We start from the raw sequence: 8,034 nt of genomic DNA, 5'->3' as shown, positions 1-8,034 counted from the left end.
GTGTTCTACAATGCTGAGAAGTCACTGAACTCTACCTCTGAAATGAATAATATACTCTATGTTAATTAACTGAATTTAAAGAACAAAAAAAACACAGACAGTAGTAATAATCTTTTCAGTTACCACTTGCCTTGTAGCAATACAGCATCTAGTGTTGCCACATCATTTTTGTAAGAGAATCTGGAAAGTTAGATTTTATGTGAAATTAGTTTGTCTGGGACTCTCTCTGCCTCTGTCTCTCCCCCACCAAATAAATAAATAAACCTCAAAAAATTAAAAAAAAAAAACAACCAGATGGAATCAAAGGACATGAGGTCTGCTGACCTCTTTTCAAAAGCTATAGCTTCAAGCATGCAGAAGCAGAAAGCCCCAGGGAAGGAGCCACGCTGGGGAGCTTCCTGAGGATGTATCCTGGATGCCATGTTGCATGGACCCATCTGGCTTTAGGAACTGCTGAGAAACCCTATAATCAACCTTATTAAACACAGTTTATCTTTGTAAGAACCAACAATATGAGGTAAACCGATGGTCTCTTCATGAATTATTAAGTAGAGCTCAGCAGAATATGGGGCAGAATGGACATTAACTAAGTCTGATTTATTTCATTAATTTAATGGATTAATAATTTATATAATTATATTTATTTTATTAAATTTGCTAATCTCATGGTGGAATTTTCTAGATCTCAAAGATTCCACACCAAGCCAGGGACTCTCCCTGAAGAATGAAAAGGTTGATTTCATTCAGTGGGTCGTCCTTTTTGTTTTGTTGATGGTTTCCTTTGTTGTGCAAAAGTTTTTTATTTGGGTATAGGCCCAATAGTTTTATTTTGCTTTTGTTTTCCTTGCCAAAGGAGACATATCTAGAAAAATGTTTCTACAGTTGATGCCATCGACAAAACAAAAAGACAACCTACTGAGTGGGAGAAGATACTTGCAGATGATCTAACCTAATAAGTGTTAATATCCAAAATATATCAAGAACCATAAAACTCAACACCAAAAACACAAATAATCAAATTTAAAAATGAGGACAAAATAGGACAAAAATAGGACATGGATAGATATTTTTCCAAAGAAGATGCACATATGGCCACAGACACATGAAAAGATGCTCAACCCTACTCATCATCAGGAAAATACAAATCAAAACCACAATGAGCTATCCCCTCACACCTGTCAGAATGGCTAGTGTCAAAAACACAAGAAACAAGTATTGGCAAGGATATGGAGAAAAAGGTACACTCATGCACGGATGTTAGGGATGCAAGCTGGTGCAGCCACTGTGGAAGACAGTAGGGCAGTTTGTCAAAAAATTAAAATTAGGGGGCGCCTGGGTGGCTCAGTGGGTTAAGCCGCTGCCTTCGGCTCAGGTCATGATCTCAGGGTCCTGGGATCGAGTCCCGCATCGGGCTCTCTGCTCAGCAGGGAGCCTGCTTCCTCCTCTCTCTCTCTTTCTCTCTGCCTGCCTCTCTGCCTACTTGTGATCTCTCTCTGTCAAATAAATAAATAAAATCTTTAAAAAAAAAATTAAAATTAGAATTACCCTATGATTCAGTAGTTCCGCTACTGGGTATTTACCCAAAGAAAATGAAAACACTAATTCAAAAAGATAAGTACACCCTGTGTTTATTGCAGCATTATTTACAAGAGCCAAGATTTGGAAGCCACTGATGAATGGATAAAAGAGATTGTGTGTACATACACACACCCATACACACACACACAATGGAATATTACCCATCCATAAAAAACAAAATCTTACCATTTGCAATAGTATGAATAGATATAAAGGGTATACTGCTAAGTGAAATAATTCAGTCAGAGAAAGACAAATACGATAGGATTTCACTCATGTGAATTTAAGAATTTAAGAATCAAAGCATATGAACAAAGAAAAAAAGAGGCAAAAAAACAAAACAGACCGAAAAGAATAGAAAACAAACTGATGGCCACCAAAGGGGAGGTGGGTAGGAGGATGGGTAAAATAGATCAGGGGTTTAAGAGTACTGAGTGACATATTCACCGAGATGAGCACTGAGTGATGTACAGAATTGTTGAACCACAGTATTGCACACCTGAAACTAATACATTATGTTAATTAAACTTCAGTAAAAAAAAATTCTTTTAGATTTTGGAGTCTCTGACTGGTTCAGTTGGAAGAGCATGCGACTTTGATCTTGGGATTGTGAGTTTGAGCCCCATGTTGGGTATAGAGATTACTTAAAAAAATAAACTTAAAAAAAAAAAATTTAAAGCTCCATAAGCTTCAAATTCTGGTAAAAGTGGGTTGTCACCTGCATTTTTTAACCTAGAAACTCCTAATACCTAAGGAGGTGTTCATTTCCAAAGATGTGTCCTTAAAGGGTAGACTGGGCAGCATTGGAGGGGGGTAGGGTTGTGCGTCGGGGCTAAGGGTCCCAGGGAACTGTGGTGACACTTTTCAGTGTGGCCCCACACAAGAGTCATCACACAGGCTCTTGCCGGGGAGGCTGTCTGGAGCCAGGGAGGGAGGGAAGCTGATGAGAACCAGGAGATGGTTAACTAAGCCAGAGCCTCACCACTGCTGGTTCTGATTCCAACCACTTGAAGTACGGGCTGGCATGGAGAGCCCCAAGACCTCCCTGTGGTGGGGCGCCTGGTGGGCTCAGTAGAGCATGCAACTCTTGATCTCAGGGTTGTGAGTTCGAGCCCCATGTTGGGCATAGTGATTACTTAAAAATAAAACCTAAAAAAAAAAAACCCTCCGCATGGAAAATTACAAGAACTGGCGAGGATGTGGAGAAACTGGAACCCTTGTACCTTGCTGGTGAGCATATGAAATGGAACGGCCGTTGCGGAAAACAATTTCACTTAGAGTTACCATATGATCCTGCAATTCCATTGCTGGGAGTGGAGCCAACAGAACTGAAAACGGACTCGAACAGATACTTGCGCACCATTTATAGCAGTGCCATTCGCAAGAGCTAAAGGTAGAAACAACCCAAATGTCCATCAACATGAATGGAGAAGCAGAAGAGGATATATCTGTATAAGAGAATATTATTATCTGGCCTAAGAAAAACAAAGTTCTGATACGTTCTGTTGGTCGTGCTGGGAGAGGTAAGCACGGACTTGGGGCTCTGCCTTTATTAGGGTCAGAGGGTGAAGTGTCCAGTGGCTAATTTGAGGCATCAGAGCAGGAATTAGGGCATGGGAGAGTGAAGGCAGAGTCACTCAAGTGGTCAGGGTTTCCATAAAAGGAACTTCATGGGTACGGGAGGCCTCACTCCTTATCTGGTCATTTTGCTCATGGCCGTGTCACACGGCTGGCGATATGTTTATTCGAAAGGAATGTTTTTTAAAATGAACACCTTAGCCTCAAACTTCATGTCGGTATTTACACTACATGCTACAAAATGAAGGAACCACGAAGACATGAGGCTCAATGGAGTAAGCCGGTCACCAAAGGACAAATACTGCGTAACTCCATTTATATGAGGTGCCCAGAATAGGCCAATTCAGAGACCCAGAAAGTAGAGTAGAGATGATAATGGGGAGGCTGGGGTACAGGAGACTGAGGAGTCGTCGTTTAAGGGGTATGAAGTTTTGGGTTGGGATGATGGAAAGTTCTAGAGGTGGGTGTCGGCGATGGTTGTAAAATAAGGTGAATGTACTTAATGCCACTGATTTGTACACTTACAAATAGTTAAAATGGTAAATATGATGTTAAGTATGTTTTACCACGGGGGGGGGGGGGGAATCCCACCTGCTTGTAAAGTGGCTGTGCACCCTGAAGGCTGTGCAGCCTTTAGGGAAAGAGCTGACCCAGGGTGGGCTCACTTGCATCTAGGGCCTCCAGGCCTAATCACCGAACCAGGCTTCCTCCCACTGCTCCCAGCAGTGGCAGGGAGGCAGAGTCCACTGGGAGGTCATTTGACCAGCACCTGATTGGTGCCCTTTGCTGTCTTGCAACCCTGGCTCCAGCTTTTCCTTCCTCCCACGCTCTGTCCTCCCCACCCCCAAGGCTTCACTCCTCACTTCCAGGTCCCCACTATGCCACCCAGTTGCCCAGTCAGCTTTTCATCCTTCAGGCTGGCATAGGACTGCAGAAGGCCTAGCTGAGGTTTTGGTGATGCCTCTGTGCATCTCACTGGGCCGTGCTCAGCTCGCTCCCCGGCAGCTCACTGTGGCCACCATGCCCAGGCCACGCTGCCCTTCCTGGGCCCCTGCAGTCAAGATGGTGGCAGCCCAGCACAGACGATCCACGTGCCAACTCAAGCCAGACGACTTGGCCCATTCCCTGCTCCACTGCTTCCCAGCTGTGCAACTTTTAACAACAGTTTAACCTCTCTGGGCCTCAGTGTTCTCATCTGACACAGGGATGGCACATGTGTCACTCAGAGGATCACCATCAGGACGTCGAGGGTGACTGTGTCGCATGTTGCTTTCTGGCCATCTGGAGGTTGGCCTTTCTGTCTTGGGTCTCAGATGTGTGGCTCCCCTGGCCCCATCCATCTCCTTCCAGCGGTCCACCAGTTAGCCGTAAGCTGTGAGAAAGCACTGACTTCCTCATCTCCCCCCACACCGCCTCCCCCGTCCCAATCATCCAGAGCGTCCCCAACCCTTGCAGTGCCAGCTCCAGTTCCATTTCTTCCAGAACTTTCTCCCGGCCCTCTCACTGGCCTGCTGAGCTCTCCTCTCCCCCAGGCCCCTCTGCCTTGACGGTCCGGAGTACTCCGTGAGAAACAACGTGGGGCTCCTCACATTCTCCCCAGTGAAGATGAAACTCCCACATGGAATACAGGAAGTCTTCCCTATTTATGGCTGTCTCCATACCCGCGACAGAAATGATGACAGGAGCTGTAGAAGATGCTCTGCTGCCCCTCCTCACTCCCTCACCGAGGCCGGCGGTGCTCCGAGCGTTCGCTCCCGCTCACAGCCACCCCCTCGCCGGAGAACTGCCCTCTGGGGGCAGGAGCACCGGACCCAGGAGGTTATGCTCCCGCGGCCCACAGCGGGCGACTGCCCGACCGAGACGCCCCCGCTCCCACGGAACCGGCTGGGTGGACACTGGGAGCCCCCGAGCTCCCTGTGGGATCAGTCTGAAGCCGCGCCCCCGCGGACAGCACGCCTTCGCGGAGCTCGCCGCCTGCCTGCCCCAGCCTGCCTCCCTCGCTCCGCTTCCCCCGAGGGCAGCCCCTCAGCCAATCCCCAGGACGCGAGTCCTCCTGCGGCCCTGCTTCCGGGGAGCCTGACCTAGGACACTCGTGCTTTGTCCTGGACGCCATTCTGCTCTGAGCCCTTGACCTACACGCCCTCATTCAGAACAAGATCCATGACTGACGTGTCTCTAACCCTACAACTCCTTGAATTCTGCCGACTGACGACGTCAGGAAACCCTCCATCACGCCGACGCATCCCTTAACCATTCTCCCTTCCGGTAAAATCCTTGGTCTTCCTCCACTCCTTCCGGTGTTGGGGTTTCCCCGCGGGGGTGGGCACGTGACCCAGGACTAGCCAATCAGAGCATGACGTTTCTATGGCCACAGCCTATTGGCTCAAGGATGGGCACACGATCCAAGCCAGGCCAATAAGACCAAGTCCTGCAACTTCGCTGAACCTATTGGGAGAGAAGCTTTCCTTGCGCCAGGGTTGCCAAATTGGGAGGATGGGCGTCCGGGACTACCTGGCACCCGAGCCGTGTTGCCAGCACAAGGGACGGTCTTCTCGGAGCAGAATCTAGAGCCAGAACGGCTGGAGAGGTGGATTTCCAAAGTTACCAGCTAAGCGGAGGGATCCGCCTCCCGAGCCTTCCAGTTTTTAGGCCAGTTAATTCTGCTCCGTTTAATCCAGTGTGAGTCACAGTTGGGTTACTCACACTGGAACTGTCCCAGCACGGACTGGTTGCTCACCGGGATGCCGGGAAGCGTTTATGGGAACGCGCTTATGCAACAGGACCGCCCTGTTTGTGTCCCAGGCATTACCTCCTATTGTCAAAACCATTTGGGAACATTGGTGATTCACCACTTTCGTTCACACACAATCTAGAAGATCTCTGACAAAATGCCCCCCCCCCCCATGCTTTCTAAAGTTTTAACATTTTAAAAACCATTTTTCATGTTAAGTTTAAGCTGTTGCAAAGGATGTAATTTCTCCCATATTGGAGATACTGACATTTTCAAGTAAAACTCTTAGATCACTTTTTGGGGGGTGTAAGTTTCCATTATGCAAGAGGAGTAAGTTCTAGAGATTTGCAGGAACGCACGGAGCTTATAGCTGACAGTTCTGTAGTGCACGTCAGAATTTGCTCACAGGGCAGGTCTCACGTTAAGTGTTCCTAGCACAAAGCAAGCCTCCCAGATCACTTGCAAATGTGTCTGATGGAACCTAAATACCCCCAGAGACTTAATACCTATCTTTATCCATTTACAAAGCACTGAACAAACTCTTTACCGGTCAGAAACTGGCATCATTTACCCCTTCAACTGCTACTTCTATTCCATATCCCCCCAGAATTCTTATTACAATACAAGCTTGAAGATCTTTTGTCAATCATCTACTATTTCTGTCCAACTGAATTATATAAATTGAAATGTTTCCGTTTCCAGGATGCCTGCGTGGCTCAGTGGATTAAGCCGCTGCCTTTGGCTGAGGTCATGATCCCAGGGTCCTGGGATCGAGTTCCGCATTGGGTTCCTTGCTCAGTGGGGAGCCTGCTTCTCTCTCTGCCTCTGCCTCCTTGTGCATTCTCTTTCTCTCTGACAAATAAATAAATAAATAAATAAAACCTTAAAAAATATATTTTCCATTTCCTGTGATCATAGGCTATAAGGTTTAAATTTTCTTTAATTTGGGTTAATTTATAATGATTAGTAATAGAATTGATCAAGAGAACAAAAATATTGACAGCTATTAACTGTAAAAAGTAATTTTATTAGAAGTACATCTCTTCATGAAATGGGTGATTTTCTGGTGACACTGAGTTTATCTTGTTGGTAATAAAAATTACTTACTGCTACAATGAATCGGGCTTCGGCATCAGTTCTATCCCCATTCTTCATATAGAAAGATGTATGCATCAGCATAAAAAAAAATTTGATTCATGTGACAACTTGGATGGATCTCAAGGGCATTACAAAGACTAAAAAAAAAGCCAATCTGGAAAAGTCAGATACTGTATCATTCCGTTTATATAACATTCTTGAAATGACAGAATTATAGAGATGGAGAACATGTTAGTGGTTGCCAGGGTTTACCGATGGTGGGGTAGGGGTGGATGACAGGAGACAGTGTAAGGAAGACCTTCATAGTGAGGGAGTAGTTCTGGACCTCATGTATGAAAATGGCATAGAACTACATACACATTGCACTGGTGTCAGTTTCCTGTTTTGCAATTGTCCTGTAGTTCCATATGATTAATCACTGAGCAAAAACTGGGTGAAGGCTACATCATATGTCTCTGCATTGTCTTTGCAACTGCCTGCAAATCCATTATTATTTAATAATAATTTTTAAAAGGGTGCGTCTTCTGAGAGACTAGCTTCACGTAGATCAGAAGGCGGTCTGGAACGAGTTTTATCACACTGATACCATTCAATATTTTATTTTTTTTTTAAAGATTTTATTTATTTATCAGAGAGAGAGAGGGAGCGAGAGCAAGCACAGGCAGACAGAATGGCAGGCAGAGACAGAGGGAGAAGCAGGCTCCCCGCCGAGCAAGGAGCCCGATGTGGGACTCGAACCCAGGACGCTGGGATCATGACCTGAGCCGAAGGCAGCTGCTCAACCAACTGAGCCACCCAGGCATCCCACCATTCAATATTTTAAATTCCGTTAGCATAATATGTCAGAAATCATTTAGCAATCTTTCATTAAATTAATTTTAATGATGTAGTAATGAGCAGTTCAATTAGGGGCTCTACTTTTGCTTAAGACAATGCATGGGAAATGACCTGATTTATCTGTCCTTAATCTTTCACGTTCTCACTGCAGACACGGATATCCCCATTTGTCCCTTTGTTTGGTGCCCCAGGATCACCTCCCACCCCTTCCG

Source organism: Mustela erminea, chromosome 1 (genome assembly GCF_009829155.1).
Source record: "Mustela erminea isolate mMusErm1 chromosome 1, mMusErm1.Pri, whole genome shotgun sequence".
In the NCBI taxonomy this organism is placed as follows: Eukaryota; Metazoa; Chordata; class Mammalia; order Carnivora; family Mustelidae; genus Mustela; species Mustela erminea.
Note: the sequence above shows the minus strand (reverse complement) of the source record.